Source organism: Oryx dammah, unplaced genomic scaffold (assembly GCF_014754425.2).
Source record: "Oryx dammah isolate SB20612 unplaced genomic scaffold, SCBI_Odam_1.1 HiC_scaffold_25, whole genome shotgun sequence".
NCBI lineage: Eukaryota > Metazoa > Chordata > Mammalia > Artiodactyla > Bovidae > Oryx > Oryx dammah.
Genome location: NW_024070209.1, coordinates 24238334 through 24264385, shown reverse-complemented (window position 1 = coordinate 24264385; position 26052 = coordinate 24238334). Strand labels below are relative to the sequence as shown.

Genomic DNA, 26052 nt, shown 5'->3' with positions numbered 1-26052 from the left:
CCCATCTCCCTCTCTCCATCCACCCCTGAGTCATAGGCATACACACATATGTGCCCTCCCTTTTGAAACTCCCTCCCATCTCCCTCCCCACACATCCCTCAAGGTTGATACAGAGCCCCTGTTTGAGTTCCTGAGCCATACAGCAAATTCCCGTTGGCTATCTATTTTCGATATGCTAATGTAAGTTTCCATGTTACTCTCTCCATACATCTCACCCTCTCCTCCCCTCTCCCATGTCTGTAAGTCTATTCTCTATGTCTGTTTCTCCACTGCTGCCCTGTAAATAAATTCTTCAGTACAATTTTTCTAGATTCCGTATATATGTGTTAGAATATGGTATTTATCTTTCTCTTTCTGACTCACTTCACTCTGTATAATAGGTTTTAGGTTCATTCACCTCATTAGAACTGACACAAATGTGTTCCTTTTTATAGCTGAGTAATATTCCATTGTGTATATGTACCATAACTTCTTTATCCATTCATCTGTCAATGGGCATCTAGGTTCCTTCCATATTTTAGCTGTTGTAAAAAGTGCTGCAATCAACAATGGGTTACATGTGTCTTTTTCAACCCTGGTTTCCTCAGGGTATATGCCTAGGAGTGGGACTGTTGGGTCATATGGTGGTTTTATTCCTAGTTTTTTAAGGAATCTCCATACTGTCTTTCATAGTGGCTGCATCCATTTACATTCCCACCAACAGTGCAAGAATGTTCCCTTTTCTCCACACTATTTCCAGGATTTATTGTTTTCCTAGTAATTGTATGCATATGTGCAAACAGAATGCATTTGTGAGCACCTAAGTATGTGTGTCGCCAGATCAAGAAATTTGTGTATCATTCCTCACCCTCCTCCTAATGAAAAACTTGGTTTTGCCCACACTGAGTGCCTGATGGAGGTGGGAATGGTGATGCAGAACACTTCCAGTTGGCACAGGTCAGTGGTGCTCCTCATCAAAGTCCTTCCAGTCACAATAGGAGTTTTTCATCCTCGGGTCCTGGGGACTTGCACTCAACTGAATGATCATTTTCAGATAAGGTCCCCCTGGCCACTTTCATTTCAGTGAAACTGTGACAGCTGTAGATTGGGGAAGATCTATAAATTGGTTAGTCTATGAACTAAAATAAATATGAGGTTACCTCAGACCTGCAACCTTCTTTCCAAAACGGTGGCATTTTGGCACCAGCCTGTGCAGTGAGACATAACCCAGGTACAGGCAGGCCATGGTGTAAAATCGGCCATTCTTGCCCGAGAGTGAGAAGCCATTCCTGTGGGAGAGCCTTCGGGGCCTCCCAGGGACACGGTATGAGAAAGGCATCTTCTCACTGGTGTCACTCGCAGTCACCCAGGATTCTGCACAAAACAAGGCTCACCAAGCTGGCCACAAGGCAGGTAAGGAAGCGTTAGCACAGCGAAGGACAGAAGCGGCATTCACTAAGGGAGAAATACAGAGCATAAATAATTCTGTATAAGAGAAGAGTTTTATTTTTTAAAGTACAGAGACATCATTTGCCAGAAATCAACTTGGAAAATTTATTTTTCAAAAAAATTCTCCTCGCTGTAGATGAGGAGACAGGCAAACAAGTAGTCTCAGATACTTCTAACAGGTGTGGAAAATGGTCCATATTTCTGGAGGGCCTGCTAGTGCTGTTTATCAAAAGCTCTAAACTGTGACTACCTGTAACTCAGCAACTTCACTTTGAGGAATCAGCCCGAAGAAAATAATCAGAGCTACATACAAAGACTTACCTACCAAGAAATGCCCTCATGGTATTACTTTTGATGGTGCAAAACATCCTGCGACAAGAAAAAAGGAGATTACAAAATAATACTGTATGATCTCAGAATTACAAAAGAGATGATAGTATGTTTATAGATCTATGGATAAAGGTGTGGGAAAATAAGCTACCAAAATGTTAACAGCAGAAATCTCTATTGTTCTGGAATTATGGGTGATTTTTATTTTACTCTTTGTACTTTCATTTCTCTCTCCTATGCACATGCATTACTTTGATAGTCGGCAACAGTGCTATTAAGAACAAATAAACAAATAAAAGGAAGTGTACAGCACTAGTCCAGGTTCTTTCACTATTTAGTTATGATTCAGGAAATGCAATTAAACTTCTTGCTTAGTTTCCACAGCTTCTCAGTGGAGGATTTGTGATGTCAAGTGTTGAAAGTGCAAAACAGAGTTCTAGGGACTTCTCAAGAACTACTTCCCATGAATTAATAAAGTCAAAGAAATTGAATGGCTTGCTCCCTCTGAGCTGAGGGCTCAGAGCTGCCCATGGTTATCTTTGGACTAAAGGACGCAGTTAAGAGAGAGCCAGGACAGCTGGTGTGAGCACATCACTTATATTGTTCCTCTCATGGCGATGCCACTAACTCCATCCTAACACTCGGCACGTTCTAATGGACGATGTTACATACGTCAGTCTGGTCTTGTAAACGGTCTCTACGTCCCCATCATATTTTGCCATCAGTATTCTCTATGATAGTATGTAAAGTTACAATCACTCTAAGTATGTTATGTAAGAACTAGTGGGCATTTATCTGGAGTCAAGATACCTGCTGTGGGGGTAAACTTGAGAGTCATAGACAAGGTTTTCCCTCAGTCATGCCACCAGCAGATGGATTATTTCGCCTTGCTTTCAAAGTAGACACAGGAGAATTAAGAATAAGCTCCCTTTGAATCCTCCTACACTGTTAGGGGGAATGTAAATTGGTACAGCCACTGTGGAGAACAGTATGGAGGTTCCTTAATGAAACTAAAAATAGAGTCGCCACATGATCCAGCGATCTTACTCCTGGACATATACCCAGAGAAAAACATGGCCCCAGAGGATACATGTACCCCAGGGTTCACTGAAGCACTGTTTACAATAGCTAAAGCATCGAAGCAACCTAAACATCCATTGACAGAGGGATGGATAGAGAAGATGTGGTGCATGTATGCGTGGAGTACTACTCACCATTAAAAAGAATGAAATGCCATTTGCAGTAACAAATGGATGGACCTAGAGATTGTCATGCTGAGTGAAGTAAATCAGATAGAGAAGGAGAAATATTATATGACCTTTCTTATATGTGGGATCTAAAGAGAAATGCTACAAATGAACTTATTTAGGGAACAGAAACAGACTCACAGACTCAGAGACCTAACTTATAGTTTCCAGTAGGGTAGGGGTGTGGGTAGGGGGGAATTGGGGGAAGTGATAGATAGCGAGTTTGGACTGACATGTATGCACTGCTATATTTAAAATGGATAACCAACAGGGTCCTACTGTATAGAACAGGGAACTCAATGTTATGCAGCAGCCTGGATAGGAGGGGAGTTTAGGGGAGAATAGGTACATGTACATACATGGCTGAGTCCCTTTGCTACGCACCTGAAACTCTCAAAACATTGTTAACTGGCTATACTCCAATATGAAATTAAAAGTTTAAAAAAAGTTTGAAAAGAATAAGCTCCCTTTGAGGGAGGCTAGAGAGTTCTCTCTGTAAAGAATATCAGTGTCTCCTCATAGCTAAATCTGCTAAAGAAAGACTATCTTGGAGGTAAAGAAAGGCAAGTTTTTGACAAGGAAATTAAGACATATTTCCTTGGTGAAATCTCATGGTAACAAGTAAATACCATCTTATATTTATCATGTTCAGCCTGTTTAAATGAGCACAGCTAATCTAACATGAAGATGGGGTGCCGTGGTTATGGAGTCCTTTAGGCTATGAGCTTTCCAACAGTCAATCTGTCGATATATATCAAAAGCCTACGACCATTCATACTATTTAGCACAGAAAACAGACTTCTGAGAACTTATCTTCAGAAATAATTTCTTAATATGCACAGAAGAATATGTAAGAATGTTCACTGCAGTGTTACTTACAAAAGTGAAAAACTGAAAAAAAGTCTAATAATTGGGAGTAGTTATATAAAGAAGAGAATAAAATCATAGAGTATTAAGAGATCATTATTCATTATATACTTGTTATGTACTTGAACAATATTTAAAGATACTAAGAAAGCTCATGACATAATGGGAAAAAGTATATGCCATAAATCCAAAGTGGATATAAATTCTATATATGTATGCAGACACACAAACACACATTCAAACACATATGGAGAGAGAGATTATCCAGATTTTTCCAGCTTTATTGGATTACCTTCCTTGCCTCTTTCCAGGTATTTACATATTCCCCAATCCATGCTGGTTTCCACTGGTCACCTTACACTGAACAGCTCTGTTCCAGAATTCTTCCCCAGTCACCTCTAGCCATCTCATAACAGCTTTTCCAGCTGGCTGTCACTCTCTAATACATACCTTACCGTGAAATATGAAAACCTATTTCCCAGGATGCTGCTAACATAAGGCTGCAATTTTAACAAACTTCATGAAGTCTTAATGATTACAGAGGGGAATTACAGTACAGGAAAAAAACCTGTAAAAGTGGATATTGAATATCACTGCTCCTATATTTCCCCTATTAGACTCTTTCCGGGGGCTCCTGCCTAGCATCCCCCTCCTTTGCTTTCAGCTGCGAGTGTTGTGCAGGAGCTCTTCCTATCTCCTGGATGGGGAGTCTCCTCTAGTCCTCTTGACCCAAGTCCTGAGGCCCCAACTTCTTGATGCAGACTGTTAACAGAGGAAATGAGACGTTACAATAATCTGGAAGAGATACACCTCCTGCCAATAAAAATGGCTCTTTGTGTTATTTAAACAAAAACCTCAGTATCTTCATCTCAGTTCAGTTCAGTCGCTCAGTCATGTCCAACTCTTTGAGACCCCATGGATTGTAGCAGGCCAGGCTTCCCTGTCCATCACCAACTCCCAGAGCTTGCTCAAACTCATGTCCATTGAGTTGGTGATGCCATCCAACCCTCTCATCCTCTGTAGGCCCCTTCTCCTCCAGCCTTCAATCTTTCCCAGCATCAGGTCTTTTCTAATGAGTCAGTTCTTCACATCATGGGGCCAAAGTATTGGAGCTTCAGCTTCAGCCTCAGTCCTTCCAATTAGTATTCAGGACTGACTTCCTTTGGGACTGACTGGTTTGATCTTGTAGTCCAAGGGACTCTCAAGAGTCTTTTCCAACGCCACAGCTCAAAAACGTCAATTCTTTGGTGCTCAGCTTTCTTTATGATACAACTCTCACATCCATACATGACTATTGGAAAAACCATAGTTTTGACTATAGGGACCTTTGTCGACAAAGTCAAGTCTCTGCTTTTTAATCTCCATGTAAATATCTGCATTTGGATAACTCCACCAGTTCAGAGCATCCCCAAGAACAACTGATTGCCACTTCTTTGTGATCTTCAAAAACACAAAAAGTATTTTGACTAAAGACACAGTCCACCTTTCATCTTTAGAAGATTCTAGAAAAAATTTTTTAAATTTGCAATGCAGTTTCAAATACATAATAACAACAAACAGCAAATAAATTCTCACTATGAACCAGGCACATTCCTATACCCTGAACAAATTAACTAACTGATCTTCATGAGACTCTTTTATGGTAAGTGCTATTATTAATATTCCCATATGGATAGAGAAATTAGAACAGAGAGGAGTTAAATAATTTGTCCAACATCCCAGAGCCAGGAAACAGTGAAACAAAGCTATTGCCAGGTAATCTCATTCTACAGAATGAACTACTCTCAGCTACACTGGTGACTCAGTGGTAAAGAATCTGCCTGCAATGCAAGAGCTGTAGGAGACATAGGTTCAATCCCTGGGTCAGGAAGATTCCCTGGAGGAGGGCATGGCAACCCACTCAAGTGTTCTTGCCTAGAGAATCCCACAGATAGAAGAGCCTGGTGGGGTACAGTCCATAGGGTTACAAAGAGTCAGACACAACTGAAGTGACTTAGCAGGCACACACTGCATTGTACCGGAGAAGGCACTGGCAACCCACTCCAGTACTCTTGCCTGGAAAATCTCATGGGAGGAGGAGCCTGGTGCGCTGCAGTCCATGGGGTTGCGAAGAGTCAGACATGACTGAGCGACTTCACTTTCACTTTTCACTTTAATGCATTGGAGAAGGAAATGGCAACCCACTCCAGTGCTCTTGCCTGGAGAATCCCAGAGACAAGGGAGCCTGGTGGGCTGCAGTCTATGGGGTTGCGCAGAGTTGGACATGACTGAAGCGACTTAGCAGGCACACATTACATTGTACTGTCCCCTAGGATGGGGGGAGGAGAAGGAATGGAATGTAAAGGAGGGGAGGAGTTACAGCAAAATGGTGACTCAATCTTTTTTTCTTTTTTCAAATTGCCTAAAAGACCTTTACCTTTAAAATTAGGAGTCAGAATATATTATATCCATATCTATAATATATCTCTATCCATACCTATATTTCTATCTATGAATGTATTAGAGGGAGAAACATAGAGTTGCTCTGGGCATTGCATCTTCATTTCCCTAATTCACAGTGACCCCTCCTATTTAACCACTAGGGTGGACATCTTTTCTCTAAGAAATGCCTCTTGCTTATGTAAGTAGCCCCCAGGGAACTATGTTTATGCCCTGTGACCTCATGCCTCAGCTTCAGACAAGTGAACTAAAAGACTTCCTGACTCACTTAGGACCAATGCAATTTTCTTATCTGAAGATTTTACATTGGAACTGAGAGCCCAACCAGTCAATCTGGGTTAATCTCTTGTACAGAGGACATATATGGTCAGAGTAAGTTAACTACTGCAACAACCAACCCCCAAATTTCAGTAGCTTATTTCTCAATCAAATCCAGTTCAAATAGGTCAATGGGGAAATGCTGTGCTCCAATAAATTTTATCAAATATCCAGGCTCCTTTTTCATCTAAGCAGTTCAACTATTTTCTAAGGTCCTAGTCAAAGGAAGAGGAAGAGGATGGAGAGGTACAGAGCAGGTTTTCTAATTGGCCAGGCCTGAGAATAGTATGTATCACTTCTGCCCACATTTTCCTGGCCATAATTCATCATATGACTGTACTTGACTGCAAAGAGTCCTTTGGACTGCAAGGAGATCAAACCAGTCAATCCTAAAGGAAATCAGTCCTGAATATTCATTGGAAGGACTGATGCTGAAGCTGAAGCTTCAATACTTTGGCCACTTGATGCAAAGAACTGACTCATTAGAAAAGACCCTGATGCTGGCAAAGATTGAAGGCAGGAGGAGAAGGGGATGACAGAGGATGAGATGGTTGGATGGCATCACTGACTCAATGGATGTGAGTTTGAGCAAGCTCCGGGAGTTGGTAATAGACAGGGAAGCCTGGTGTGCTGCAGTCCATGGGGTCTCAAAGAGTCGGACACGACTGAGTGACTGAACTGAACTGAACTGCAAAGGATGCTGAAAAATGTCATTTCATTATATGCTCAGAATGAAGAACAAATGGACCCGTGACCACCTGGTTAGTCTCTGTCACAATACATAAGTTTGAACTGTGGGGTTTATAGGCTGCTCTGTGCATGAAACAGCAAAGAAAGCTGATTTGTAGAGAGGGAAGAATGAAGCAGATGTCCATAGGGAAGCAGAGATGACAGCCTGGGGTGGTTGGGGGGGAGAGAGACAGAGACAGTCCTGTGGTTCTCTCTTCCTGGCTTTCCACTTTGAGACACAATATTGTTGTTTTGTTTGGCTTTCTTCTGTTTTCATATGTATATAATTTTTGTAATAATAGGTTTAGATATAATTCACATGTTGAGAAAATTCAATCTTTTAAAAGTATACAAGTGAGGGACTTGCCTGGTGGTCCAGTGGCTAAGACTCTGAGCTCCCAATGCTAGGGACCTGGGTTCCATCCCTGGTCAGGGAACTAGGTCCCACATGCTGCAACTAAAGATCCCATATTCCACAACGGAGATCGAAGATCCTGTGTGCCTCAACTAAGACCTGGTGTAACCAAATAAATAAAAATAAATATTTCAAAAAATGAAGTATGCAATTAAGTTTTATTATATTCAGAATTGTGCAGCAACTATCATTATCTAATTCCAGACCATTTTTATCTCCCCCAGAAGAAACTCCAGACCCATTAGCAATCATTTTCCATTCCCCCCTCTGCCCAGCCCCCAGCAGCCAACTGGGACCACACAATAAGTGACCTTTTGTGTCTAGTTTCTTTCACTTATTCAAGGTTCTTTCATGTTGTAGTATACGTATCAGCATTTCATTTCTATGATAAAATAATATTCCACTATAGGGGTACGCTAATTGCTTTATCATTCATCAGTTGGTGGACATTGGAGTTGTTTCCGCTCTTCGTCTATTCTGAATAATGCTGCTGTGAACACTGGTGCACAAGTTCTAGTGTGCACTTAAGTTTTCATAGCAGTCGAATCACTGGGTCATATGGTAATAACACTATGATTAACATTTTGAGGAACTGTCACTAGTTCTTAAGAGTCCTGGCTGCCCTTGCTCTACTTGAGCATCCTTCACATAAATATGTGAATTCCTTTTCTTTTTTCTTCTTTAATCAATTTGAACTAGTTTCAACAACATTATTGGCAACCTCAAGAACCATAACAAAGTCACCTACTCCCATTGCTTTTGGCTTTGACTTTCCTGACTCCTCAGCCCTCTTTATTTTGGCTCTATTTTTGCCTGCCTATTTAATAATGCTTTAGTTTGGCTTTTTCTTGGCTACAACCACCAGGCACTCATTCCAGCTAGCTCGAGTATAAGAACTTTAAGAAAAATACAAGATAAGATAATGGAAGCTTTCAGAAATGCAAGAACAGAAACTGTAACGGGCTGGCCTCAGAGAAACTAGTGCTAAAAGCTAGTTCTCAATTTGAGGTGGCCTGACAGACCTCACTAACAGACCTTCATCGGTGTTTGTGGGATTTCATCATTATAAATACAGTTCACCCTTCCTCCTTTCTGCACTGCTAATAACTTCTGTGTTTGCTTTCTTTCATGCCACTCCTCTGAGAATGACTCTGATTAGCCCAGGATCTCTTTCTCTTTTCATATCTGGCTACAGGTCATGGGAATCTAGTGAATTTACAGATTAACTGCCCTTGAATCAGGGATTCACCTCTTCTCCAATCAGCCATTAGAATGGATAGCTGGATAACAAGCTACAAAACATGGCTGTTGGACCTACTTCTTCAGTAGGGACAAGGGTTTAGAGCAGTTTCCAGTAGATGATACTGGGGTGGGAGGATATGGTGATTAATTCCGTGAGTGTGTGGTTGGTATTTTTAAAGAAAAATGGATCACTTCTTTTTAAATCAACTTCTGTCTTTGTTCTTAGCAATTCTGCCAGAATCTAGTTTCCTGTGTTCAATCTCCGGCACTGTACATTATAATTGAGGGTAAGACAAGTCCCTGCTCCCATCTCAACACAATCCCTTCTTGCTCAACTACCTCTCTGTGAGAAGAGTTGGATTAGACATACAGGCAGACCTCGGAGATACTGTGAGTTTGGTTCCAGACCACAGCAATAAAGTGAAGACTGCAGTAAAGCAAGTCACATGAATTTTTTGGTTTCCCAGTGCATATAAAATTTATGCTTAGGCTATTCTGTAGCCCATCAAGTGTGCAATGGCATTATGTCTAAAAAAACAACATACCTTAATTTAAATACGTGAATGTGTACTCAGTCACTCAGTCATGTCCAACCCTTTGTGACTCCATGGACTGTAGCCTGCCAGGCTCCTTTGTCCATGGGATTTTCCAGGCAAGAATTCTGGAGTGGGTTGTCGTTTCCTCCTCCAGGGGATCTTCCTGACCAAGGAATGGAACCCGTGTCTCCTACGTCTTCTATGCAGGCGGATTCCTCACCCACTGAGCCATAGAAAAAGACCAATTTAAATACACTTTATTGCTAAAAAGGGCTGTCATCTGAGCCTTCAGCGAGTAGTAGTACTAATATGAAATATTACCGATCATGTCACTGTAGCAAGTACAATATTGCAAAAGGGCTTCTCTAGTGGCTCAGACAGCAAAGAATATGCTTGCAAAACGGGAGACCTGGGTTTGATCCCTGAGTCACAAAGATCCCCTGGAGGAGGACATGGCTACCCACTCCAGTATTCTTGCCTGGAAAATTCCATGGACAGACAAGCCTATTGAGCTACAGGCCATGGGGTCACAAAGAGTCAGACCCAAGTGAGGGACTCTTTCTTTTTTCACGTTCATTGCTAGAATTACCAAAGTATGACACAGAGTTATGAAAGGAGCAAATGTTACTGGAAAAATGGTGCTGATCGACTTCCTTGATGCAGGATGGCCATAAACCTTCCATTTGTAAAAAGCATAATATTTGCAAAGTGCACAAAAAAGTGAAGCACAATAAAGTGAGGTGCGCCTGTGTGTGCAGAGGCAGTTCATCCCCTTGGAGAATGTAAAGGTAAAAGGCGCAGAAAGAAGGCCTGGGAAAACCGGAGGACCCTATTTCCTGTTCCCATCATATCTCCTCCCCTTCTCCTTCCCTCTCCCTCACTTCTCTCCCTATCTCCCACCCTATTTCCTAAGACATAAAGGGCTACAGCCACAGCAAAAGCTCAGAAAGTATAACAAATTGTCTCCAATTGCTAGGTTTATTTTCAACATGTCACAGCTGGAATAGGACAGGAAGCTCCCTGAGCCAAAATTTAAGCTTCAGGATGGGTAAAAAACTGGCCTTAAGTAACTTTCTTTCTAAAAGACAGAACCCAGAGATAGAAGTTTATGTATAAAAGGAAAAAGTACAGGTTTTAGTATGTTAAAATAAGCAATAACTTTTGAAATGAAAATGTAAATGCTAATCATTAAGAATTTTCCAGAATATTAAATTATGTATGTGTACATATTTTTTCCATTAACAAAGCAAAAAAAAATTAAACCCTTCAGTTTGGTAAGGTCTTCCATTTTTCTGATTTCTAAAGACGGTGAGTCCATAGTCTGCCCGAATTTTATTTTTCGTTCCTCTTTTTTTTTTATATTCTTCCCTGTGGCTAATATCAAGTGTGGATTTGCCAGATTATCTGGATATATTCCAAAAGAAATATCTCACCCATATCTTTAAAGGAAAAAAAGCATTTAGTGTACACATGTCTAAAAGCTAAAGTGGCTTGAGGGTAGGGATGGGGGCAGTGATGATGGATAGAGGAGGCAGGGTTTCATATTTAACTAGTAAACTTTGACCAGACTTTCTGAACCTTAGTATTTTAGGAATTTAAGTCAGCCAAGTCAAAGACTCATACACAGCAGGAATTGGAAAAAGCAACAATTATTTGCATGAGTTTTGCACTACCAAATTGGATATGCACTTTTTCATAACTGGGCACAGCACAAACATGTTTGTTTAAGGCTGTCTGCTGACCTGCATTGTGAGTTTGTTCAGCGGGCCACTGTGGCAGAGTTGTGAGCCCAGACCTGGGACCTCTGAAGGCAAATGCTAGTATCATTACTTGAAAAGCTTTCTCCATGTTGGCTGGCTATAGTTGGGACAGTCCTTAGAAAAGCTGGCTCTTGGTAATTTGAGTCAGACTGATTCAGCAAACATGTTTTGTCTTATTTTTTTTCCTTTGGCCCCACCACATAGTATGTGGGATCTTAGTTCCCTGACCAGAGATTGAACTCGTGCCCCCTGCGTTGGTGAGCACAGTCCTAATCACTGGACCACCAGCAAAGTCCCAATCATGTTCTCTTTTAAATCATCTATACGTCCCTAAGTATATTCCAAAAAGGCTGAATTCCCATCCACAACAGAGGTGTGAAATGTGACAAGATGAGTCTCAGGGTCTTATTGAAGTGATGCCACAGGGTTTAGAATAAAGAGAGGTGAAGAATGTGGACAGGGAGGTCAAATGCATGAATTTGGGAGCCAGACTGCCTGGCCTGTCTTTTTCAGTCCTCCTTTTCCCATCCATGTGATCTCCGGTAAGTTACTTAACCTCCCTGTGCCTCAGTTTCCCAATGTGTAATATGGAGGTTAAATTGTTATTTCAAAAGCATCATTATGAGTATTAACGAGTTAATAATAAAGTTTTAAAGGTGATTAGGACATTGTATGACAGGTAGTAAATGATAAACATGTTTGTTAAATAAATGGAAATATACTTATGGCAGGTGAACCTTACAATGACCTACTCTAGAATCAGTATCCTCAGATGAGAAAGGGTTGAATGTTAGAAACAATGCAAATTGGAGCACATCTAAATAAACTACAGTGAGGTTATACTATGGAACACCATACTAGCCACTTTTAAAATGAAATATATCTATAAGTGGGTTTCCTCAATGGCTCAGCAGGTAAAGAATCTGCCTGTCAATGTAGGAGACACAGGAGATGAGGGTTCAGTTCCTGGGTTGGAAAGACCTCCAGGAGGAGGTAATGGCAACCCACTCCAGCATTCTTACCTGAAAAAATCCCATGGTTAGAGGAGCCTGGCGGGCTACAGTCCATGAGGTCACAAAGAGCTGGACACAACTGAGCGACTTAGCATGCATGCATATGTACTGCTGTGGAATAATCCCTAAGATATACTGTTAGGGGAGAGAGCAAGTCCCAGTACAGCATATGCAAAATTAATTATGAGAACTAGCACTTACTGAATAATTTCTATGCATCAGAGCTTTACATATATTAACTCATCTAATCTCTATACAAGGAAGGTACTAGTTTTTTCACCACTGTGAAAATGAGAGTCTCAGGAAGGCCAGGGTCGAAACTAACATGCCTAGGTTATTCTTCCAAACTTGTAAGTCAGATAAGTCACTTTGGATTCAGGGAGTGGAGGAAGTAAGGGACAGAAATGACCTGGAATTATTTTATTTGAATGCATTTCATTTGGAAGGCACATTCTCTTCTAACAAAGACTATGCAGACATTAAAAATAGGGAGTATCCCTGCAGTGCACAGATGGAAAAATCTCTTAGATAGCATTTTAGGTGAAAAAAGCAAAATGTAGAATGATGATGAGTACAGAAAGATTATTTTTATGTAAAATTTTGTTAAAGGACATACATATATGTGCAGTAACAAGGATACACAAAAATTAGTAATGGTAGTTATATTTGGGGGAGGGATTCAGGGGCAGGAGAGGAGCTTTTATTTTTCTCTGATACCATTTTTATTGCTTTAATTTTTTCCCTTGGGTTTATTACTTTTATTTTTTAAAAAATACTGTGAAGCGTTACTGGACTGTGGGATTAATGACTACTATTGTTTTCATATTTATACTTCCCTGCAAAAAGTAAGTTATAATACATGTTATTAAAAAAAAAAAAAAACAAGGTAGCATAAAAAAATAGTGCCTCCTAGCCTCAGGAGTCCTAATGAGCTATAATCACAGAGACGCCGGGCCAGTCAAAATTGGAAGAAAGAGCTATAATCACAGGAAAAGAACTCTCTCCACAAAGTGAAGTAGCCCAGAAAAAGCAGCAGTAATGACAGCAGGCCTGACTTCAAGAAAAGCGGAGACAAGAGTAGCCGTGGCCGGCCCTGCAGTGGCTGGCATGGGTGATAACACAAGATGACATGAGAAAATAAAAACTGTCACACAGAACCCAAGGCCTCTAAGAAAGAGAGAAACTGAAGGGCTTGAGGTGTAAAATCAACAAGAGGGAACTTAGGAGTCAATGCTAAAGTGATTATGACTCACAGTCTGATGGTCCTCAAGACTTGAGTGGCCTTGGAGAAACCGGATCAGAGTTGTGTAACCAAGGCCCTGTGCTTGGAGACACATAATGAATGGATGCATGATTGAGTTTCTTCCTGCAGCCCCAGGTGATCTCAATGAGGTCATTGTGCCAGACCCCTCAGCAAGGCAATATCCAGGCGTCAAACAAGCATTTCATCTTACCTCCTTCTGCCTGCCAAAACCCTGGCAGAGAGGAGCATCATTACATGAGAGTATGCATGTGGCCTAATTATTTGTCACACTCGATCACTAGACCAGACCCTGTAAGAGTAGTCCAAAGAATTCATTTCACGGGAACCAAATACAGTAATTCACGTTGCAATCCTGCCCAAATCACTGAACAGATACTTTAAGACCCAAATTCCTTAAAACCAGCTTTGATTTAGCACACACTACACGTTCCAACTAGAGTTTCAAGGGAGTGGAGCTGCCCACACGAAGCCATTTCTCACAGATCGCTGGCAGTTAAGTGCTCAAGAAGAAAGAGATTTCTTCAACTTCCTTTGGGTCTCACAAAACGAAAGCAGCCGTTACATAATAAAGCCTGTAGAAAGCTCCATGGGTTAAGAAGTCCCCGATGTTTTTCCTGCCTTCAGTCATTTGTTTCAAGTATTCAGAAACAGTGAAAGTTCGCGAAGCAAAAACATCTTCGGCAGGAAAAGAAGTGTGAGAGTTAGTCAGCAGCTCGACTCACTCATAGGTCCATGAGGTTGTAACTTAATCTTGACAACATAGTCTTTCCTGGAAGAGCTTTGAGCAGCGATTTATCATTTTATAATTTGTGGTTTCAATGTGAGCCATCAACCAAGCAGCTGTCTTGGTCTGAGGCACTTTTGAATCTTTCAAAAACCCCCGGGGAGGCAGGAAGCCGGCTTCAAACTTGAGGCCCCAAACTCGTGGGGTTTAAGGGAGAAGGCACAAAGGCCAGGATTTCTGTGTGCGCTCTCTAGTCTTTGGAAATGTATGGAATGCGTTCCTGTGTTTGTTTTAGACTTGGTGGGGGGTGGGGGGAGCATACTTCGATAGCTGGAGCCGTGGGCTGGCCCCTCGTATCTCTGGACGGCTTTTCTTCTGTTGCGCGATCCCCTGGGAAATGAGAAGCTGCAAGCTGAGAGGGGGGAAATGGGTGGAGAAAGGGGAAGCAAGGGGGAAGGGAGGAGTGCCCGCGATAACTCTGCTGACTTCACAGTTTTCCACCGTGGCCTGCCCTGCCTACCTCTGTTGACTTCAAAGCTCGAGGAGCGCCTCTGCGCGCGTGCTCAGCCGGCCCCGCGGCCGCCGGTGGGAGAAGGCCTTGACTCTTGGCCCGAGGACCGCATCCATCCGAGAACGACGTTTCTGAAATTAACTTTGCCGTGAACAAAAGGCGGCTCTGGGTCACCCAGTGCTGGGATTCTAGCATCCACCCGGGCGAAAGGCAGCTTTTGCAGAGATGTCTCCAGAAACTCGGGCGGTTTCCCAAGGTGTCTCACTGGTTCTGCAGCAGTGTTGGCTGTCTGTGGGCCGATGGGTGTGGCTTTCGCAATCGTGTTGGGGCGCCCGGATTTGGGAAGACTTGCCTCCTCTCCTCCGAGCAATGCAGGAAATCAGACGTTTGTTGGCAGCTCCCACAGTCTGTCACCATCCTCTCCCCTCCCTGCTCCCCACGCTGGGATTGACTTGTTTTCCTTCCCATCTCTGTTTTCTCCGGAGTCCTCCGGCCTCTCCCCAGAGAGGAAGCGGAGGAAGTAAGAGGACCATCCTGGCCGCTGTCACTCATGACCTTCTAATCTGCTTATCATTCTAAGCCCAGGACGGAAAGAGGCGCAGCACACCTTCTCGGAGCAAAAACAGCCAACACAGAATTTCACGGGCTGAAACCAAGACGCACAGCACAGGTTTAAAAATACGTGCATGTGTATGACGGCTCAGACGGCACAAAGTGTTTGCAATGCAGGAGACCTGGGTTCAGTCCCTGGGTCGGGAAGATCCTTGAGAAGGAAATGGCAAGCCACTCCAGTATTCTTGCCTGGAAAAGCCCATGGATGGAGGAGCCTGGCAAGCTACAGTCCATGGGGTCGCAAAGAGTCAGACACGACTGAGCGACTAACACACACACACACACACACACACCCCACACACAAAACACACACACAATGTTTCACAATTCTCTCCTTCACTAGCCCCAGACAGTATTGGATGTATGAGCAGCTTTAACTATCTTCTACTGTTCAATGTGAATTTAAAGATAAGCATAGGCTCAGTTCAGTCTCTCAGTCCTGTTCAACTCTTTGCGACCCCACGGACTGCAACACACCAGGTCTCTCAGGCTATCACCAACTGCTGGAGCCTACTCAAACTCATGTCCATTGAGTCCGTGATGCCATCCAACCACCTCATCCTCCTCTGTTGTCCCCTTCTCCTCCCACCCTCAATCTTTCCCAGCATCACAGTCTTTTCAAATGAAAAGACTTTGCATCAGGTGGCCAAAATATTGGCGTTTCAGCTTCAGCATCAGTCTTTCCAGGGAATATTTAGGATTGATTTCCTGTAGGATGGTCTGGTTGGATCTCCCTGCAGTCCAAGGGACAAGCAGAGGCTATAAGTAGATATCTTGGAAATTCAGCTTCATTAGCCGAACTAAGCACCACAAACTGGTTACAGATCCTAGTTACAGTGTTTTCCCCTTCTAACGTTCTCATTGCTAGCCTTAGGTCCCGGCTTGAGAAAGGTCTTAGAGGGGTCTAGCCTAGTCTTTTCAGAACGTGGCCACACCATGGGCTGTCTGTGCCTCCTGGGTCCAGCTTTGTACTTGGATGCAAGGGTATTTGAAAAAGAACACATGATTCTTGTCCTTAAGAAAATTAACAGAAACATCAAATTTTAGCTAGGAAATTAGTGAGCAAGATAGCCCAAACTCTCTATAACTAGAGATTTTAAAATCAGGAAATGAAAACTTAGGTTAGTAAAGAGAGCTGCCTAAGGTAAATGTTTCCTTGGTTAATCTCACAAACAAAAATTAGAACCAGAGTCAGTTTGTAGCAAACACTTCCTTGTGGACTCAAATCTGAATAAATGTTACTCAAAACAAGATGCTGTGTGCGTGTGTGTATGCTCACTTGTGTCCAACTCTTTGCAACCCTATGGAATTTTCCAGGCAAGAATACTGGAGTGGGTTGCCATTCCTTCTCCAGGGATCCTTCCCAACCCAGGGATGTAATCTGAGTCTCCTGCATCAGCAGGTAGATTCTTTACCACTGTACCATCTGGGAAACCCATACAATAGATGCACTGAGGTTCTTTAATGGTTAAGGTAACCTGCTCTTGGTCTTCTAGATTCAAACTAACTCCACCCACCCTCAACCTTTGTCTGGGGTTTCAACCAAGTACTGTCAATGCATTTGAAATTGATTCAAAATGCTTTTTGGAGAGCCATCTCAGTTGAACTTGCAGGCACTCTTGGGGTTCCCTTCCAAGAAAGAATGGACTGACATTCTCCCTGGACTAGACCCAGGTTAGGCTCTGCCTGCCTGGGAGTGTGTGTCAGTCTTTGACAGTCTGATGGCTAAAGCTCCAGGTTCCTGCTCTTCAATCAACACCACCAAATGCCTGCAGTGTTGGCCCGACTCACCAGCCCATGTAGTTGAGACAGTTCTTTTTTTACAGAGATGCTAAGGATATATGTACCTTCTTTCTCCTGATTTCTTTCTCAAACTTTCTTTGTCACGTTTTACTACTATTTACTGAGCATCCTGTATGGCCTGGATACTGGGGAAAACAAAGCGACTCAGTCCATGCCCTCACGGGCTCTGTAAGTGCCATAGGGAATCACTGTAGAACCAAATTAGAGATGAGAAAAACAACATAAGATGAACAGCCCACAGCCTTCTGTCTCATTAATCCCACATCCACCCCACCTAACAAAGTGAAGGAGCTAATACTCAAGTTCTTCAGAGTTCTCTTGGCTCACTTCCCAGCTGTGGTCAAATTCTCTGCATGCTCGTTCCTCCTTTTCTGGATTACTTGTGGAACTGCCAGGAGGACAGAGGCTTGAAGAATGCAAGCAGGGAAGAAAAAAAAAAAGGAGCATCTGCAAATGATTGACTGAAACCAGTTGTAGCTGGGCAGAATTAGGGTTTTCAGCTGCAAGCAACAGAAACTAACTCTGACCGATTTAAGAAAAGGAATTTCTTAAAAAGCTATCGAATAATCACTGAGAAGACTGAAAAAGAGGATCAGAAAACATAAGAACTGAGAACTCAGGATCATATCTGAGGCCACAGGTACAATCACAGCCTAGAAAGAGTGAGATGAGGGCACCCCTGCCGCCGCTGCCGAGGGCTGCACCGCTTCCACCATCACTGTCTTCAGCCCTCGACACTTGATACCACCATGGGCAGTGGGAGCCTGGATATTTTTGTTGCCCTGCAGCCTCCCCTGGAAAGGATTCTCCAATGTCCCACTTTGTTGGTGCCAATAACTTCTGATTCCTTCCTGAGCAAGATCACCTGATTGGCCAAGTCTTGGTTGTATGTCCACGTCCTAGCTGCAAAGGGGACTAGACTTTTCTAGAGATGACTAGAACAGTCTTTTTTAGGGCACTGAAATTCATGAAGTGATCATGTCCCAAACGTGGGAAGGGGGTTCAGATGCTCACTAGCCAAAAATGACCCTAATCCCCCTTCGTCTAATCCCTTGTGAAGGGAGAGCATGAGTCAACACTGACCTGCCAGAGGATTAGAAATGAGTCCAGGAGACACATTTCAGCACTGAGGCTGATATCCTCTGACCCAGAAGCAAGCCCCCTAGGCCAGTAAGGTCAGCACAACCAGGGAAGAACCGGCAGAACCACCTCCTTCTCTTAGGGAAGGAGGTAGAGACTTCTCCCTGGGTGCCCCTCCCTCCAGCCTCAGCAAGGAGAAGCGGGGGAGCCGTGGGGAGGCTCCCTGGGAGTGAGAAAAGCAGTCCCCTCCTGCTCTAGCAGCCTTTCCCTCTGCAGCTGGATCAGCCCCGCCTAGCCCAGCCATCCTTTTCTCACCAACAGGAAGGAAATCCAAGCTGCCACCATCAAAAAACAAAAGCCTATGTCAGAAATATTTACCTTTGGCCTTGATCTCTCATCCCAGACCTGCTGCTTAGACTTTTCACAATTTATGGATCCTGACATATGGTGATTCATCTTGGTTTTGTCATTGTTAGCCACCAGGCAGAAGGGTTGGCCTCCGAGACGGGGGTGGGTGGCTAGGGACCCGTGTGCTCACCAGCCACCCTTCAAAGCCCCAGGCCACAGTTTTCTCTTACTGATGTTGCCCAGCCCAGGGTGGGGGGTTCATCTGTGGCTTATTTTCCGTTTGTTTTAGTCCCCCACCCATTTAGTAAGTTGGTCTAAAAACAAAACAAAAAAAGCCCCAAATAAAACCAAAAACGGAAACTCTTTTTTTTTTTTTGAGTCATCTGATTATTTGTTCCCCGACTTTAGAAGAGAGGCAAAATAACCCCAAAGTGTAGCACTTTACTGAAGGATGATACATGGGATTAGGCAGTCCCTCAAGCCACTCTCAGGATCCTGCCCTGGGGTGGGCCCTTGGTGACACTCTGTTTTCATTTATCCCTTTCCTGAGGATGTGGCTGGAAAGATAGTTGGATAATTCCAACTATCTGCTTCTAATTTGGCGGGGAGGCGGGGTGCGAGGTAGAATGTGGCTGTTTCCAGCTATCCTTCCGCTACCTCTCACCACAACCCTAGACGCTTACAGCATCCCTACCTGTTCCTGAAGGCTGTCAGAGCTCCTGGGAGAGCCACACATGAAGGCTTCATGAAAGCTGTTGCTTAGTCACTCCGTTGTGTATGACTCTTCAACCCCATGGGCTGTAAGCTAGGCTCTTCTGTCCGTGGGAAAGCTCCGGGTGGTGAAAACTGAGTTCCCCCTGATTAATCAGATCACTAGAAATGAAATAAAACAAAACAAAACAAAACAAAAAAAGAATATTTTTAACACCTTACAAGAGTGCCTTCACTGAGTCAAAGTAAACAGAAGAAATAGAAAAACAAAAAACAGAAGAAACAAAAAAGCCCACCCACATTTTTTTTTAATATCTTCCGAAAACACAGTGGAAGACATTTTCCATTTTGTTTCTCAGTGTCTTGTCTTTTAGGATCTATGTGATAAATTTCACTTAGAATTCACAAGAAAAAGATTATGCTTCCTCATGAGCTAATATTGCTTCCTTTTTTTCCAGACAGTAACCAATTGTGTTTCCCTTTTTGCTTTGACTGTCAGGGAGCCTGAACTTAAGTTTAATACCCATTTACAAAATTATCTTATCTCCAGCTCCTGATCTTCCCCTTCCTCTATGTGGTTTCTCAACCTCCCTTTCATCTTTACTTTAACTGCTTCACCTAGCTGTACATTTAATTTCAGCTACACCAGAGTTTTTAAAAAACCTGAAAAGTGCCACAAACAACAAAACTAACCATCAAATTAGTAACATGACCAAGGTCACCTAGAACTTGGTCTCACTTCCCCAATATCTCCCGGGTGGTTAGGGAGACTCACAGGCTAGACACATGCAACTATTAGAATATGTTCAAGCATTAAATGAGAAGAACAAAGATTCTAGGGATTGAGGAAACTTATCAGTGAAGACTGGAACAGTCAAGGAAGGCTTCCTGAAGGCGGCAGTACTTATTGTAAACTTTGAAGGCTTGGGTTAATTTCAAGGGTTCATTTCATTGGATCATTTATATAGTTCGGCTGGACTACATGAAGCATGTACCTTGGAATTTATCCAACTGGCTCTTTTCTGGGGATAGTTTCTGAACTTACTCTGAGAGGCCAGTGCATTACTTTCTAGGGAGCAATTATGTGAAGGCAATCAGGTGGGAGTCCTCAGTAAAATGGTGAAGTGCGTGGGACAGGTCAGGGCACTGTATTGGCATTTTAGATGGGATAATTCTTCATTGGAACTATTTTACATACCGCAGTATACTTGACATCCTGGTTCACACCCACTAGATACTCATAACAATCCCTAGTCATTGGGACAGCCCCAAATTCTACCCGTTCTCTTCAACACACCCTGGAGGACAGTGATGCACACAGGTGAGACCTACCACTACCTCAAATACCCAAAATTCTCACAGTTCTGCCATCTACAACTAGGATTTCCAGATTTAGCAAACAAACTATAGAACACCCAATTAAATTTGAATTTCAAATAAATAATGAATAATTTTTTTAGTATAAGTATGTTCCAAATATTGCACTACTTGTTGTTTATTGGAAAATTCAAATTTAGCTAGGGTCCTTATTTGATCTGAAAGGCCTACCTACAGCCCATTACCACCATATACAAATCTGTCTCCCAGAAATTCCCTTTGGGTTGGTCCCTGCGCTGTGTACTGAGCTATCCTCTACTTCTTCCCTGTGAGATCCATCTATTCTGTATTTCAGTTCTTCATGTTCAATCTCTGCTAAGTCACAAGGGGAGGGTAAATACTTTAAATCAGAGGAACAAATTCTTTTAATAGGTAGTCTAATTACCCTATCTAGGTAACATCTGACCTTAACCTGGTTAAAGTATCAATATACACCAGTCTCTAGAAGGCTCTCAGATTGAATGGTGGTGGGAAGGACAGACAGGGAAACAGGAAGCATTTCTAGGGCTGACAGCTTATGCCACGTGATCCTAAATTTCAATGAGTCTCAATTTTGCCTGCACAATGGGGAGCTTCATACACTGTTGAAGGCTTCGCAGGTGGTGCTAATGGTAAAGAACTCGCTTGCCAATGCAGGAGACATGAGATTTGGGTTTGATCCCTGGGTCTGGAAGACCCTCTGGAGGAGGACATAGCAACCCACTCCAGTATTCTGGTCTGGAGAATCTCATGGACAAAGGAGCCTGGCAGGCTACAGTCCATAGGGTCGTAAGAAGTCAGACACCATTGAGTGATGAGCACACACACAGGCACGCACTATTGATGTCTAGACCTACCCTCAGAGACTCTGAGTGAATTATGCTAGGGTGGAGCCTGGGACTGGGGATTTTTTAAAGCCCAGGCCTGACCCCAGGGTCTCCCTGACTTGCAACTGAGGTTGAGAATCACTCCTTCATTTCCTGAGAAAAGTGAGAGAAAGGAGAGAGCATGATAAAGGATGAGAGAGAAACAGAGAGAATAAGACCTGGTCTCAGGGGCTCTGTTTGGTGTTGGTCATTGCGGGGATTTGGAAGAAGCAAGAGGCAAACACATTCTTCTCAAGCAGGGGGAGAAAAGTTCAAGAAAGTAATATACTTCGAATGTGTTCCATTTTGAGCAAAACAGATGTGAAAAAGCACTTTTGAAGAGCCCAGAGAGTGTTTCATTTTGTGCCAAACACTGTCCTTAGAGATGCTCCAGCTTACCAAAAAAAAGTCCCCTAGAGAGAGTCCCATTTTTCTCTATTACCCAGTGAGTCTAACCAATGCCAGGATCAGGTTCAGAAACCGGGCTGCTCACACGCATGGCCTTGCTGGTGCTGGCTTCGAAGCAAGCTTCTGATGTTACCACGGGCACTGCAGTGAAAGAGGCTCCCCTCTCGGCTCTGCGTGGGCTGTGAGCCCAGTGTCGGTCCACGTGCCATCCGCACATGCAGGCCTTGACTCTGACAAGTAGGTCAGCATTGATACAGCTCCAGCCTCCACCAAGAGGTACTTGTCCCTGGCAGGAAGCTGCTTCTGCAGAATTAAAAACCATCAGAGCTGATCAAAGGAAGTGCAGGGTAGGCTGGCGGGCGGGCCAGATCCTAATCTCCACTTGCTGGCCTCACGCATCACTGCACATGAGTCACCCCCCTGAGCTCAGCGGACATGCTGTTTGGATTAGGCTTTTACAGGCGAGGTTTGCCAAGCTTGCACAGAGCAGCCGAGAGGCGAGGGAGGAAGCTGGGATGTGGGTTAGATGTGGTTGCCCAGGTGCCAGGGAGGAGGCAGTTGGCTCCCTAGGTACATAGGACAATGGCAGTAGGGGGGGACTGTGAGTCTTATTGTCCGTGGCCTATCTCTTCAGCTCAGTTCCACAAACCCCATTAGGAGCAACAGAGCCCACACCAAGCCTACATATCCTTCCTCTCTTGCCAACTCTCCAATTAAGATGTACTATTACAGGACTCACATCTTGCTTTCACTCAACCATTTGCCTCTCAACGAGCAGGAATTCCTTTTCTCAAAAGCAGGCAACACTTCACCACTCAGGCATCTTGCTCAAATGCAGTGGAGTCCAGCAAAAAAAAAAAGGGGGGGAGGGAAGTCAGAAAATAAAAATTCCTAAATTAAGAGCCAACCCATAAAAGCAGGGCTTCCCCTAGTGCCTGGCTGGTGTGACATCACCATGAGTTACTCAATGAAAATGGTGTCAGAGTAGCAGCTTGATTACATGCAGAAAATTTCCTTAAGAAATAGAACTCTGCAGAAAACAAAAAGGAGTAGAAAAGACCCTGAACTTAGGTCTTTGGGGGACTACCTCTAGAGGGGCTGACTTCCCTGGGCAAAGACCTAAATGGGATTCTCTTCCAAACAGTGCCTAGCAGGATCTTGGTACTTGGGAGCAGCAACAGAGGTAACCCAGCAGTTTGTTTTGCAATGGTGGGAACAAGATCAAAATCCTTTGTCTCTGATTCTGCCAAGTTTTGCTTCTGTGCATGGTAACTTAGGAAGTAGCAGCCCCCATGATTTTGTAAGCCAAGGACTCTTGGCTTGTAGTCTCTGCTGGGATTCTCTTTAGAGTATTTTAGACTGTCATTTATTAAAAGAATCTAAATGGAGGTGGCAGTCCTTGACACTTTTCAAAATAAATGTTGCCACCGGCCCCTACACCATGCTTGACTCTAAACCATGAATTTCCAAACTTATTATTGCTCAGTTAGTTGTAATTTAAAATTTCGTATTCCTGGCCTCAGGTTTCTTCTCACCTATCTATAAGTCTCAGGGGTGCTCAAATTTACTCAGGAAACCTGTCTTTTCCTTCTTTGCTGCCTTTATTATTTTCAGTTAAGAATGGAACTGGAGATAGGAGGTACCAGCCTGGAGAGGATTCCAGTCACTAAAGCACAGTACAGCAGAGGTTAAGGTCTGACCATTAGGTGAACCTGGTTGAACCCCAACTCTGCCACCAACTCCCAATGTAATCTTGGAGCAATTTTCTTAACCCCTCACAGCCTCAAATTCCTCATCTGTGAAATGTGGATAAAAATCATCCTAACTTCATTGAGGAGGACTAAATGAGCTAAAGGTAAGAAAAACATTTAGTAAAGCCCTGGCACCCAGTAAACACGTAATCAATGCATTTTTTTTTTCTATTACAGTAATCACCCTTCAACCAGCACTGTGTAGCTAATGGTAATAAGCTTCATTGGATTCTATTGCTAACATTTTTTCCTTCTGAAATTTCTCAGTGCCCAGAGAGCTAATATTTGCTTTAATCAAAAGTATTTGCTTGAGAAAGACAAATATCATGTGATATCACTTATCTGTGGGATCTAAAAAAAAAAAAAGGATACAAATGAACTTACGTATAAAACAGAAACAGACTCAACTTTGAAAACAAACTTATGGTTATCAAAGGGGAAAGGCCAGGATGTGGGGTGGGGGGGGGGGTAAATTAAGAGTTTGGGATTAGCATATACACACTACTCTATATAAAATAATCAACAAAGACCTATGATATAGGATGGGAACTCTACTCAATATTCTGTAATTGGGATAAGAATCTGGGAAAAGAATCTGAGAAAGAGTAGAGGTATGTATATGTATAACTGAATTACTTTGATGTACACCTGTCAACATTATAAATCAACTATACTCCAATACAATTAAAAAAAAAAGCATCTGCTGGATGGTGCCCGTTCATCCTTTGTTAGGAAAAGACCATAGGAGAGGAGGAGGAGAAGGAGGAGAGAATAATTTACAAGTGATGAAAAGGAGGTATTTTCCCTTGGGAGTTCCCTCCTATAGCTAGAAAAATCCCATAACTCTGGAGCGCTTGGTAGGGATTGGGGAAAGAGGGTGCAGATTCATGTCCTCGTGGAGTCTATTAGTCGAAGCAGCCCTGGATAGGAATGTAATGCGGCTCAGTGAAGCTAAAAAGCACATCTACCAAGCTTCTGAGTAGAAAGGGATGATGTAATGACTAGAGGTCTTTCTGTTCGGAAGGTCACCGTAATAGGCAGCATTGCTAGGGCAAGCCCTGGGCACAGTCTACAGGTGGGAACCGAGAAAGGAGCAGTTGGAGCTGCTTTGCATAACAAAGTGAGGCATGTGCCCATTTAGTTGGGCAGAATGCGTTGGAAGAATGAAATTCATGTAGGATGATTCTCCCCTCACTTCCTTAGTATGGATTTGGACTAACATGGATGGTTTCTCTTTGGTGTATGTGCATATGTGTGTGTGTGATATCTAAGAATTAATCACTGGTGATCAGAAGACCACAGGAAGAGGGAGGAGGGCTCTCTTAATTACACTCTGGCAGAGGGACCCTAAAGAGAACAAGAACTGGAGAAACGAAACCTCTCAGATTATCCTGGGAGTCTATCTAACAACATGGTATGATTTCTGAGTAACTTAGACTTTGAGAAATGGTTGGCTGAGGATTATCCTTACCCTATAGATGATCCTATTTGCGGTAGAGGGTAAGGGTTGGATGGATTTTGTTGAATGGGGATATCATGGGGCTTGGGGGGGTGTTGTAGTAAATGGTAAGTATGGTGATAGCTTGTACTTTGTCTTTTGTGTGCTCCACTCCCAGCACCTAGAATGGACACCACACGCAATTAGTAAACACTTGTTGAATGAACGAATGACACCATGGAGAGCAGTGGGCTCACAGAGGAAAAGAAGAAATAAGTTTGGCCTTGGGACTGGTCAGCAAGGTTAGGAAATGGACCAGGCCTACGAAGACACACTGCTAAGGGCTTTTCCTTCTTCACTTGGGGCTCTGGGAACAATTATATTTAATTTTCATTTTTGCCTCATACATATCCCCAAATTTCTAATGAAGCGGCTTACACATTCATGTTAGATGTGCAGAATTAAGAGAGAAAACAATAGCGAATGTGACTTCCCTGCACTGTCCCTTGTATTAGTTTTCTGTGGCTGGCATAACGAACTGTCACCAACACCACAAATGTACTATCTTACTGTCTGCAGGTTAGAAGACCTAAAATCAAGATGTCTACAGGGCTGCATTCCTTCTGAATCCACCAAGCGAGAATCTGTTTTCTTGCCCTTTTCAGCTTCTAAAGACAGCCTGCATTCCTTGGCCTCTTCCTCATATCCCTCTGACCTCTGCTCCCATCGTCATATCTCCCTCTCTGACTTTTACTCTTTCCCTTATAAGGACCCTTGTGATTACATCGTGTTCACCCGGATATTTCAGGACAATCTCCCCAACTCAAGGTCCTTAACTTAATTGCATCTGCAAAGT

The 26052-nt window shown here is 43.1% G+C and overlaps 1 long non-coding RNA gene across 1 annotated transcript; it reads right to left on the bottom strand.

Moving 5' to 3' along the window:
• Nucleotides 1–680: 680 nt before the first annotated feature.
• LOC120851635 lies at nucleotides 681–24127 on the bottom strand. Its single transcript, XR_005718370.1, has 5 exons — nucleotides 22747–24127; nucleotides 22093–22310; nucleotides 19361–19539; nucleotides 1750–1797; nucleotides 681–1434 (listed from the first exon to the last, which is right to left on the bottom strand). It is a non-coding gene; the product is annotated as an uncharacterized LOC120851635 (long non-coding RNA).
• Nucleotides 24128–26052: the final 1925 nt, after the last annotated feature.